The sequence below is a fragment of the Solanum tuberosum genome, unplaced genomic scaffold (genome assembly GCF_000226075.1).
Source record: "Solanum tuberosum cultivar DM 1-3 516 R44 unplaced genomic scaffold, SolTub_3.0 scf00217, whole genome shotgun sequence".
NCBI classification, from domain to species: domain Eukaryota; kingdom Viridiplantae; phylum Streptophyta; class Magnoliopsida; order Solanales; family Solanaceae; genus Solanum; species Solanum tuberosum.
In genome coordinates this window covers 356,242-368,339 of record NW_006239142.1, presented here as the reverse complement: position 1 = coordinate 368,339, position 12,098 = coordinate 356,242, and positions in this window count along the sequence as shown.

Genomic DNA, 12,098 nt, shown 5'->3' with positions numbered 1-12,098 from the left:
AAGATCGTAGCCAAACAATAGAGTGGTAACTTGGGATTTCCAAGTTGGATAATTTGCACTTCCTGTTAGCTTGAAGGATAGCTGAGACGCAGGGTTAAAAGAGATCAATTGAGAGGGCTGAACGACACCCCCTTGATTGAGAGAGACTGCTGGAGAGTTAGGAGAGGAGGAAGTAGCAGGCATTCTGGAGAGAGAAAAAAAAGAGTTTGAATCTGGAAAAAAAAAAAGACGATCAGATATACTCGTCAGAGTGTTTAGGAGGCTCTTGATACCATATAAGAGTTGTATATGATTATGAAAGCGTTAAGTATTATTGATACAATGTGTGGTATTTATACATGAACAAGTATAGAAGATAAAGAAGTCTATGGAACGTGAGAGACCTAAAGAGAAGAGAAATAACTACGTATATGACTCAAACATACTAACGTACTAGGACTCTATATCCTTATCCTTATCAGTATCCCTGTTAAGTAAATGGAGTTTTTGTTTTCTTTTTTTTTTTTTGGTCAGAAAAAGGATTATATTATATTAGGATCATAAAGAGACCACAGCAATGGCTGCACTGTTGCTAGCATCTGCCTGCCCTACATACTGGGCAGTAGACATAGTAGATATTATATTACAATTAGAGAGTCTTTGCCTAATAAGAGGAGAGAACTTCATCAGCCGGAGCAGCTCCCTGCATTCAATAAGAAGATTGGATTCAGTCTCATTTTTTTCCTCGAGCATTTTTATTACCTCTGCGGAGTCCATGGCTATAATGATATCCAGGATGCCTTGGCTCTGAGCAAGTCGTAGCCCCTGGAATAAGGCTAAAAGTTCAGCATTTAGCACTGAATTCGTGGATATCCTCGAGCTCTTACCTACTATCCAATTGCCATTGAAGTCACGAATTACACTCCATGCTCCTCCCTTACTCGTAGTATGTTCAAAGGAGCCATCCACATTTAGTTTAAAGCCATAAGGAGGGGGGAGCCATTTATAAGGGGCATCAACATTCATTTTCATAGTTTTGTTGTTGCTGTAGGGACCAATAAAGAATTCACTAGCTTTGATCATCATAAGGGAGACATTTAGATCTTCCTTAGATTTTCTGTGGAAATTATTATTACGATTTAGCCAAATGTGCCACATAGCAAAAGGAAAAACATGTTTCCAGTTAAAGGAGCTAATCTTGAAATTTAGATCATTCAGACTGCTTAACCAGTTTGGGTTATTGCTGGTTGTGATTTTTTTGATGATGTCTATTAGGCCAAGAGTTGTCCAGATTTTTTTTGCAACAGGACAATCCAAGAGGATGTGGGTAATTATCTCAGTGCGTTTTGCATATTATGCACAATGGGTCAACATCAATGCCAATGTTGTGGAGGTAGCTAGCCATTTTAAGTCTACCATGATTGCTTAACCAGAGAAAGTACTTGATTTTATTAGGGCATTGGAGCTTCCAGATCCACCTAGAGTTGATGGTAGAGGTATTATGAGCATTATAAATGGAGGAGTTTTTGTTCTTGAGGAAATTATACGCAGATTTCGTAGTGAAAATCCCGTTATTTGTTAGGCCCCAGGTGATTTTATCAGAGATGTTATGCCTTTTAGGAATGGAGGTAGTTGTTATTTCGAGCATGATATATCACGGGGAAGATGAAAGGAAAGTAGATGTAGTGCCCAAGAGTCGTCTTGAATCACGTCACTCATTTTTAGACTTAGATCTTTTTCACAAAGAGGGCCAGACTCTATGCCTTTAGGGTAGGGGGTGATGTAACCATTTGTCCTCCCAGAAGCTAATCAGGTAACCTTTTCCTAGGTCCCATCTACTGCATAGTGAACAATTTTCCCACGCTAGAGTAATATTTTCCATGTCCTACTGCCTGCCTTTAGGTGGCGATCTTTAGAGAGTAAGTTAGTACCTAGTATACTTTTTAACGAGTGTCGATGCCCATAGAGAGTTGGGATTTCTGGAAAGACGCCACGCTAGCTTGGTTTGTAGAGCCTCATTCCTATTCCGGCTAAGGAGAACACCCAGGCCCCTGAATCCCTATCCTTTGTAACTACGTCCCATTTGACCAAATGCATCTTTTTCCTAGTAGCAGTGGTCCCCCAGATGAAATTTCGTTGGACTCTATCTATGCACTTAATGACATTCAAGTGGAGCTTAATGAATTGCATGATATGAGTAGCCATATGACTTAAAGAGGATTTAACCAGAGTCATTCTACCCTCCATGCTGAGGAAATTTGTTTTCCATCCACTAAGCTTTGATTGGAGGTTTTCAGTAATAAATTGGAAGTCTTTCTTTTGAGGCTTACCTCCAAAGATCGGGAATCCTAGATATTTTCCAAAAGAACTACTAGGCTTGATTTTTAGTATCACAGAAGTATCCCCTATGACTTTCTCAGAGTAGTTTTTGGAAAAAAGTAACTTAGATATGTTGGTGTTAACTTTTTGCCCCGACCAACTACAAAAGGAGTTCATAATTTCAATCATTGCTATACAACTACTATTAGTTGTTTGGGACATCAAGACAAGGTCATCCGCGAAGAATAGGTGGGAGAGGTTTGTCATGTAGCTACTTATTTTAATAGGAACCCACCTCTTATTGCTAACTACATTTTCTATGTGGTGCGACAGGAACTCCATACACAGGATGAAGATATATGGAGACATAGGGTCTCCTTGTCGAATTCCCCTGCTTGGTTTGAAAAAATCAGTTCTCGAGCCATTAATGAGGATGTATGTTTGGCTAGAGCTAATGCAAGACATAATGAGGTTTATGGTTTTTGAGGGGAAATTAAAGTTTTGGAGAGTATGCCTTATGAAGGACCATTCAATTCTATCAAACGCTTTCTCGAGGTCTATTTTTGCCATAAAGCTCCTTTTTTCCCTTTCATTTTTTGGAAATGGGAGACTACTTCCTCAACAATAATGGCATTATCGGCAACTTGCCTATTTTTGAGGAAGATTGTTTGGGAGGGACCTATCAATTTATCCATGAATAGTCGCATTCTTCTCGATAGGATTTTAGTAATAATTTGTAAGGGGTATTACATAAGCTAATAGGACGAAAATTCTTTAGCGAAGTAGCATTCTTGCATTTAGGGATTAGACAAATATAGGTATGGTTTATAGAATCAGGGATGATTCCTGTTGTAAAGACCCTCTGGCATAAGGTTTGAACTGAGGGGCCTACGATATCCCAATATTTCTAATAGAAAAAAGGGTGAGTTCCATCCGGCCCCGGGGCTTTGAAAGTATGGAAGGAGTATACAGTGGATTTGATCTCTTCTAAAGAAGGAATGCTACTTAAGAGTAGATGGTCCTCTTGCTTGATCGTAACAGGGTCGTTTCTTATAGGAATATTTAGGGACTGATGGTGTTGGGTCCTAAAAAGATCTTGGTAATAAGAGGTCGTGTGTTGGATAATGCCGCCTTGCTCATACAACCAAGTCCATTCCTCTGTTTGGAGACAGTGGATACCATTTTTCCTATCTCTATTTAGGGTGCTAATGTGGAAGAATTTTGTGTTTGCATCTCCTTTATGTAGCCAGTTAATCCTAGATTTTAGTTTCCAGAAATCCTCTTCTTTTTTAAAATATCATTATACTCATCGATCAACCTATATCCCAGATCCAAGAGGAACTCACTATCCGAATAGTTTTTGGAAGCGCGAATGCCATTAAATCTATTGAGAGTAGTTCTTTTTTGGCGAAAAATATTTCCAAAAATAGTTTTGTTCCACACTGTGACTTTTTTTCAAAGGTATTGTGGCTTCAACGAGATCAGGGGAATCCTTCCAAGACTCAATTATCACTCTAGGGAAGTCTTGGTGTGAGGTCCACATAGTTTCAAATCTAAAAATGAGGTTATTGGTCGTAACTCTATCCCTAGAAAGGGAGAGTAAAAGGGGGCAGTGGTCGGAGTGCGTTCTAGGAAGATGGGTTACGTGAGCATTAGGGTAGAGTAACAGCCAGTCTTTGGTAGCAAAAAAATGATCGAGTCGCTTAAAGATAAGGGCTTTTTTGTTTTTAAAACAATTATTAATCCAGGTATAGCGGCTACCTTTGAAACCTAGATCAATAAATTCGCAATAATTTACAATATCCCAAAAGACTTTACTACAAGAGGTATTTAATGCGTTCCCACCTTTTTTGTCTAGACTATGTAAGAGCTCATTAAAATCGCCACCAATTAGCCATTTACCACTGTAATTATTTTTAATGGTACGGAGATTTTCCCAAAGAATTTTTCGTATGTTCCTAAGAGAACTAGCATAAATACTACTGAAAAGCCAAGAGTCGCTTGTGCCACTTACCTTGATCATGGCATGTATTTCCTGGTTAGTAGTGGCAATCTCGTCGAGCTCCAGCATATTGTCATCCCACAGAACAATCAGACCCCCAGCATTACCTACTGTCGAAACTTCAATCATTTGGTTAAAAGGAAAATCATCAAGTAATGCTTGATGACTTTACATTTTTGTTTCCAGCAGTGCTATCAGAGGCGGCCTGTGCCAGCCTAGAAGAGCCCTAAAATTTGTAAAATCCGGACCATTACCACCCCTATAGTTCCACACGATGATATTCATGGATCTGTTCATGTTTGGGGGATTTATCATCGAGCTCTCTACTAGGGCATTTTGATTGTTCCTAACTGTTGGGTTCATTATTAGGACGTAGTTCCCTATTTCTAGGTTGAATGGGTTCCTGATATCGATCGAGCTTTTCAATAGATTCGGGGGACAAATAAGGATGTATCTTTTTCGAATCTCTCTCGAAAGATCATAACTCTTACTTCTTTTAACACTGAGACTTTTGTTCTTGTTTCTCTCATTAATTCTAATGTCTCCTCTATCTCTCGAGTATTTTTTTGAAATGGTGATACTGGACTAAGTTTAGAGGAGTGGGTACCTGGGATGTTGTGGCATTGTTATTCGCAGTTTGAGTTCTTGTGCTAGCCATAGATCCAGTTTGAGTTGTATTTGGTTGTATCGGCGCCACTCCCAACGTTTGTCCCTGCATAGTCCAGTGGTGGTATAGTGGGTCCAAATCCTGGAGGTTCCTGAGGATCGGACTTATTATAGGGGTTTCCAGGAGAGGGGAGGCTTTCATGGGGGTGGAATTTGGGTTTCCCAAGTAGGGATGTGAAAGAACGGCATAGTTGGGGATTGGTAGTTCATCAGGGCTTTGAATCAAGATTATCACTATTTTGTTGTCCATGAGCACACTGAAGGTTAGGGATTGACCTTGAAGGCTCATTTCCAACAACGACGTTGGGACAGAGGGTGGTAGGGCTAGGCTCGCATATATTGGGGTGGAACCTGGCAGATTTCCATTCACCAAGAAGAGTGGTATTGGGTTGTTTTGGTTCATGCTTGGAGGTGGGTTTTCACTAAGTTGTTCCGGGTTATTCTTTGCCTTCTTTGTGAGGAGGATAAAGGGATCCTGGTCATCTTTAAATAAGGAGTGGGTGTAGAGAGGATGAGCTAATAACTTTATTATCTAAACTTCCTGATACTTGGGAACTAGGAATAAAGGAAGTATCAGTAAAGGCTAATATTTCCAAAAGGGGAGTGACTGCTATGGGATAAGGGTTACTAGAAGTAGGGGTTAAAAACTCCATCCAAGCTGCTATATCAGTTATGCCAACTGGAGACGAGCTATCTAAATGCATGGCGAAGGAGGACGCCACATCAAAAGGGGATTTTTGTATGTATTCTTATGGGGAATTGAAGGGTCGTTTTGTAGGCCTATAGCTATAGGGTTATGGGGGGCATGTGCTGAGGGGGGCTCTAAGGGGGATTGGTTGGCGCGTGGGACGATTTTTGGCCAATCGTCGCTTATGTACTACTACTAGGGCTTCTGGGATTTGGAGCCACTGAATTATCGTCATTCCTTTTGTCAACTCCGTAGTTAAAGTTGGCGTGAGAGAGGTTATTGGGATTGTTAATGGATTCGACATATCCCCCAGAGTGGGATTTAAATTTTTGCTGAGATTTTTCAACATATTTATAAAAACTCGTGAATCAAGAAACTTACCAGTTGTCGTGTGGAAGAGTTTGACATTTATACCTTATTTGACCGGTTGAGGATCTCCATCGTGTCGATGTTTTGTTTATGCTCAACGTCCTTTTTTTAAAGCTAACAGTTTCCCAGGTTACTTTTGTTACATAGTCTATTGGTGGGTTTGGTGTCTGGAGGCTCCTTGTCACGACTTAGGGGTACCCCCTAGGCGTAACACGGAGTACTTGACCCCGAAGGGGTTGCATACAAGCCATTAGCATATCAAAAACATAAAAGTCATAAAACGATGCATAATTAAAAAATTTCTTTACAATCGAAGTCTTTCATAAAAGAGAATGAGAGTCTAGACATTGTCTCATTTAGCCATCTAAATACAATCGAAGTCTCAAAATAGGGACACAACCCTTACAATAGTTCTCAAATGAAATACTAAAAGAAACTACTAAGTAAAGATACTCATCCTCGAATCTTGAGGACTCACCAAGTAGCAAGGAGAATTATCTATTCCAAGCTTGAACCAATAGGAGATCACCTTCAAGAACCAAACCCTACACTTATAGAAAACGTAAAAATATGGGTTAGTACAAAAATGCACCAAGTATGGAAGCCATGCATAAAAATCATTGAAAACATGCAAAAAGGGACATTTTAGTTGAAACTATGCTATATGCCAATTTGAACATCTTCTTTGAAAGAGTTGGAGAACATCACTCATAAGGCAACTCATGTATATTTCATCATACCACAAAGGATAACCACATAATCATAAGCATAGTCTCCAATCATAGACATAGTGCAAATATGAATCATCATACGACATAATGCCCATACATAGTCAAGTACCAAGATCATCTCATCATAATAGAATTATCACCTAGGTAACCCTAAATTATACTTGTGTCATGCATAGATAAGATCACATAATCCTATCTACACTAAGTACCACTTTTAGGTCACCATGGTCATACTTGTCATACATTAGTCTCATCCATAGTTAATACTCATAGACAAGGAAATATTCATATTCATTAGCTCATGTCAAGGAAAGTCAATCATAACAATAATCCAAATGGAGCATGTATTAATTAATAAATCATCATAATGTAATGGAACCACACCATGGCTACTCAATAAGTTTACTTGTGCCATTTATGAGTGAAGTCCCATACCCTCACTCACACTAAGTAGATCTTCTTGAGGAGTCATTAGTCATAGTTCATTTACATAAGAGAAACCCACCATGGCTACTCTCAAAGTCTACTTGTGTTATGTATGAATGACATCCTATAATACCACTCATACTAAGTAGATCCTTTTAGGAACCTTAGCACATAACTCACTTTCTTGTTCATTAGAGGGAATATAGCCTTAACCGACATAGACCATGTGAGCTACATGGAATCCGGTGGTGTGTAACCCCACACCGAAAGAAGGTGTCCTACTTGCCTAAGGTAGAACTAAATGTATTAGCTCTTAGGTGGATCCACTAGCTAAATACCTATGTGGGCACGTAGTTACGGGATAGGGAGATTGTTTCTAGAAACCCGACCTATTGTATTGACGTAGGAACTTCCACCTCATGAGAAAAATTTAGAGAACCCGGCCTCTTGTATTGACGGGAGGGCCTCTACCTCACTTTCCATATCCACTCGGTGCTAAGCATTATTTCCCAAAATTACTTGTTTAGTCTTGAATTGGATTTACATGTTTGAATGAGTATTTTACCCTTCGTTCAACCCAACTCAAAAAATAGCTCGTAGATTCAAGTAGGTGAAAATGGACTTTCAACCTTAGAATCTTCATTAAATGTGAGGAAAATTTTCACATTATGATCATGTGTTTTATGAGAATAGACTTTCAATCAACACAAGAAGATCTTCATAGTCATAAACATATCATGCATAGAAATGTGTAAAGGTGCATATGAGAACTATACTTTCAATTAACACCATAGATACATCATAATCATGTTCATGCCTGGAGTGTGTGTGTCATTGTCCTTTCAATGACACAACAACAACATTTTCATCTTAGACACTTCACTCTCAAAGTGTTTATAAGGTATGTACATAATATCACAACCATGAATAATTCTCATATCTTGCACACAAGTATCATAGACCATATCAAATCAACATATCTAGCATTCATCATCTTAGACATGGACATAATTGTAATTCAAGTAGTCCATTCATTGCATGCATAAGCTCATGTAATCATATTATAGGTCATGTGGGTAAAGTCTTTCCACAATAATACCATATACAATTCAACATGCATAATAGCTTCCTTTTTTAAAGCCTCATCATTCATAGCTCATTCATTTTAGCTATTACCCTTGAGGCCCTAGAAGTCATTTTCATATTACAAGCTTCACTCTCAAGCATTACCTCACATGGTCATCATGTAAACCTAATTCTCAAGGTAAACTAACCACGTGCTTCATTCTTGATCAATTAAAGTCATTTAGTATCATATTAACAATACTACTCAACCATGATCCATCATATATACCCTAATCAAGTTCATTCATGTCTACAAGCTTCACTTGTAAGTAATTCATGTCTAAGTCATCTAATCTAAGGCAATTCATAAAGAAGTTCATCAATCTTAAGAGATCACATCTAACCCCTCAATTTGCCTCTTTCATGGCACAACATTAGACTATATAAATTTTACCCTAGAATCTTAGGTTAATCAAGAATACATGTATATTTATACTAAAATCATGAAATTACATCATAATCAACCCAAATCCACTCAATTGGAATAATTACCATATGCATAACTCTATCACATTCTATTAGTATCAACCAATACCCATCCTTGAGATCCAATTTGGGAAAAAAGGGAAATCCATGGATTCTTGGGTAATTCATTATTAAAATAGTAGTAATTCATCAATTTAATCATAATATAAATCAATTAAGTCTTTTAAGTCATTTTTGAAAAGGAACCCATGGCTTAGAGGGAAAACCCACTTTTGGGAATTTGAGAGATTTGAAATCTAATTTTGGAAGGGCTATATGGGTGAAGACTAACCATAGATGAAAAGCCACCATACCTTAATGGAGTTTTCCTCTATCTTTGAGAAGAATGACCTTGGTTCTTTAAGCCCTCGCTTCCACTTATTCTTTTTCTTCAATGGAGGTTTTTAGAGGGAGAAATATTGAGAGGGAGAAGAACTTTTGGTTTGATTTGGGTATTTGGGTATAATGAAGTAAATGGGGTGTTTAAAGACTTAAAATCATTTATATAAGTGAACTAAAACAATTAAAATCGACCCCATAAAATAACTAATTATTAGGAAATTACAAAAACTCCCCTAACTAGGCAGCCCACTCCCAAGCACAACGACAGGGCCTCACGAGTCATGGTCAAGACCACGAGTCCTGGTCCTGCCCATGGTCCTTGAGCAGTGTCTATGGCTTGGGGTCTTGGCCTCCATAAATTGAAGGCATGACCACGAGACCTCCCACAATCTGTGGTCAAGACAACGAGTCGTGGTGAAGGTTGTGGTCTTGAGGCAGTAGCTAGGCCTCAAAGCCTTGCCTCCCACATGCCTAAGGGGTCTTCACGAGCCCCTATACGATCCGTCAAGGGTACCACATCCCGTGGTGGTGCCCATGGTCCCTTGAACAGTAGCTCATCTAACTTGTCATGCCTCCCATGAGGCTAAGGCAACCCCACGAGCCTTCTTATGGTCTGTGGTCATGACCACGAGCCGTGAAGTGGCTCATGAAGGGAAGCTTTGTTTTGGCACTTTTGGGAGTGCACTGCCTCACCAACCACGGGTGGCACCACGACTCGTGGTGGCCACCATGGGTCGTGAAGACCCTCGTGGTCATGGTAGGCAGTGGCTAGGCTAGTTTTGGGCAGCCTTGGCCCCCTAGTCATGGCCTTAATCCAAAATCCTTGGCCCTTGCCCTTAACCCTTGACATTATCCCTCACGTTTAGGCTCTAGTTAACCCTACTAATTTATGAGTTGTTACACCTCTTTAACTTGATCTTGCATTGTGTTGTCTTGTTTCTTGGAAAAATTACTGTTTATTTGGGTGTGCCCAATTCTGCCGCATAGTTTACACAAAATGTTGGCACCCTCATAGACGATCCTCTGTTTAAGATGATCAATATAAATGTGTTATTTTACCAGTACCCTAATGGGAACCTCAATGCATATTCGTGCATATCTTCCTCTGAGTGTGGCAGATGTGCACACATCGGTATTTACCAAGCGACCAAGCTTATTTCTGATTCTGGCCAAAACATTATGGTCATAGTACTCTGTAGGTAGTTCCGGCAATCAGATCCATATAGCTGAGTATGTTTCATCCGCTTCCGCGGCTATTAAATTTGGATGCCATTTTTTTATGGAGAGGAAGAAGCCATTGATAAACCAGGGTCCATTTTGTAAAGCTAGGCGCATGTTTTCCTCTTTAAGGAACTTCACAATATAGTATTTAAAGCCCAAATCTATGAGGACTATTTCTTCGGAGGGTCGCCATATATTGTTTAATTCAGTAGCTTGATAATAATGGAGTAAGACCATGGCTTCTGAATCCTGGCTTTCTCCTCAGTGGTAATAATTAATTGGTCTTCTTCGATATCAACAATTAATTTATGCTGAGAAGATGGTGTTGCTTGCACTGGGTCCCCAATATCTATTTCCATAGTAGATTGAGGATTTATCACGGGGACAGGTTTAATGAGGGCATTAATGAAGGAAAGAGGTTCCTTAGGTATATACTTAGCATTGTTCACAGTGGTTTCCGTAGGTGGATCCAGAGACATCTCACAATCATCAGGTTGATCAGCGGGGTTTGGTGAGATGTTGCCTAGGTGAGGCATTTGGTTTTAGTGAGAAGTTAGACTTTCTCTCTCTACATACAATAGGGGGTATATGGAGTTTGTCTTTGGTTAGTGGTATCACTTTCTAAGAAAAAAAATTATAGTGACATCATCATTTTAACTACTCCATCTGCCACAAATAAGTATATTTTAACTTATTTCACGCCCATTAAAAAATATATAATTTCTTAAATTATCCTAATTTATTAAAAAATCTTGAGTATTGAATATTATTAATAAGAAATAATACTTAACATTTAAAAAAATATAGTTAAAAACAAAGTACTATTGACCTTCTTTATCCCGTAGTTTGTTAACATATATAAGGGTAGGTACACGTTCACTCTTGATTTCATGCACTAAAGATTGACACTTTTTCAAAGTTAGAAGAGATCTATGTGTTACACTTGAAAATTACAACTCCCTCCCCCATCCCTCCCCCCAACCCCCCACAAACCAATTACTTATGTGAGGTTAAAGTTGCTTCTTCTTTTTTTCATTTTCTAACAAAATGATATTTGAGGTAAAATTAAGTCGCATAAAATATGTTGAACACATCTTTTACGGTGGTAATATAGAAAATATTATTAGGAAGCTATATACACGGTAAACTTGAGAAAAAGGCCGGACAGTTTTAGAGTTTTTGGAGACTTTAAGTTGTTAAAAGTGGGTTTTGTCACCAATCGGAGCTAGGAGTCTCTGAATGGAATTATGTTAGTCCCATTAACTCCGGAATGCGAAATTTGATCTAGGAGTGTTGTCGTTTTCAGTTTTGAAGTCCTTATGTGGATTTGGGCTCTTGAGTTGTAAGTCTAAGTGTATATAGATCAAGAATTGACTTTGGTCAATATTTAAAATTTGGACATTCGAACTGGATTTTTGACGATTATGTTGGATTGAAGATAATTTTAGGCCTAGATGAGTTTTTCTCTGTTGAATTTGCTATTTCGGGGGTAATTTTATATTTTTGAGTTAAAGTTTATTGCGACTTTAACGGGTTTTGGGTCAAGAAGACATTGAATCTATGTCTCAAAAGTTTCATTGAGTCCATAATGTCGAGGTAAGTTGGGTAGCGTATCTAGTTTGTGTGCATGGGATTTCAAACGACTCCCGATGGTCCATTCAGTGAATTTTTGTGTCTTGATATTTTGTTGTATTGCTGATGTTTGGTGCCTCTTTTGCATTCGTGGAGCTTGTCCGTGTTCACGGAGGTTGTTCATGTTCGTGAA